Genomic DNA, 840 nt, shown 5'->3' with positions numbered 1-840 from the left:
AGAAATTGCTACATAGATTTTGATACAGTCACACTTTGCCTCTTATAGAGCCATAGTGATAATTATGAAGATTAAGTAGCAATATGGAGAAGCATTTATTATGGGTAAAATATAACAAACTTCAGGATAATGTGTATCATGACTCTAGCTCTAAAAATGTGCTTACAACCATACAGGGACTGGAAGATAGTGAAAGTAGCTATAGTGTTCAGGAAGTGAAATATTGTGTTTAAAATTCTGTTATAGATGCCATTTTGTCTTCAATTACATAAATAAAAGAGTATAGTTCTCACCTCGGCAGCATGTGTACTAAAATTGTGACCATACAGAGAAGATTAGCTTGGCCTCTGCAAATTCATGAAGCGTTTCATTTTTTTAAGTATATTAATTTTTTTAAAAAAGTTAAGCCTCACACGAGGATATGTTTATTGATTTTGGAGAGGGAGGAAAGGAAGAGAGGGAGAAACAGTGAGGTGAGAGAGAAACATTGATTCAGGTTGCTGATGGGGGGCTCAAACCCACAACCTGGTTATGTGCCCTGACCAGAATTGAACCCACAACCTTTCAGTGTTTGGGATGATGCTCCAATCAACGAGCCACACCAGCAAGGGCAAAAATTATACTTATTTTAAAGTAAATGATCTTATCCCCTAACTTTCCCACTAGACAAGAACAGTAGGAACCCTGACTGTCTTATTCAACGTTGTTTGCCAAAGCACTTGTCTGGCACATGGGAGGTTCTGCAAATGTGTGTGGACTGGCTGACCACTGCCGTAAGCCTCTCCAAGCAAGGTTAATAGATCACTGGCAGGCCTCCTGCTTTTGCAAAGGTGCCTTTGC

The 840-nt window shown here is 39.3% G+C and overlaps 1 non-coding gene across 1 annotated transcript; it reads left to right on the top strand.

The window, feature by feature from the left end:
* Positions 1–285: 285 nt before the first annotated feature.
* Positions 286–394, top strand: LOC139000503 (U6 spliceosomal RNA). Its single transcript, XR_011469629.1, has one exon. It is a non-coding gene; the product is annotated as a U6 spliceosomal RNA (small nuclear RNA).
* The last annotated feature ends 446 nt before the right edge of the window (positions 395–840 follow it).

This window comes from Myotis yumanensis, unplaced genomic scaffold, assembly GCF_028538775.1.
Source record: "Myotis yumanensis isolate MYYU_CA2020_CCGP unplaced genomic scaffold, mMyoYum1.0.hap1 SCAF_1, whole genome shotgun sequence".
In the NCBI taxonomy this organism is placed as follows: Eukaryota; Metazoa; Chordata; class Mammalia; order Chiroptera; family Vespertilionidae; genus Myotis; species Myotis yumanensis.
The sequence above is the reverse complement of the archived record's forward strand: the minus strand, read 5'-3'. Positions and strand labels throughout refer to the sequence as shown.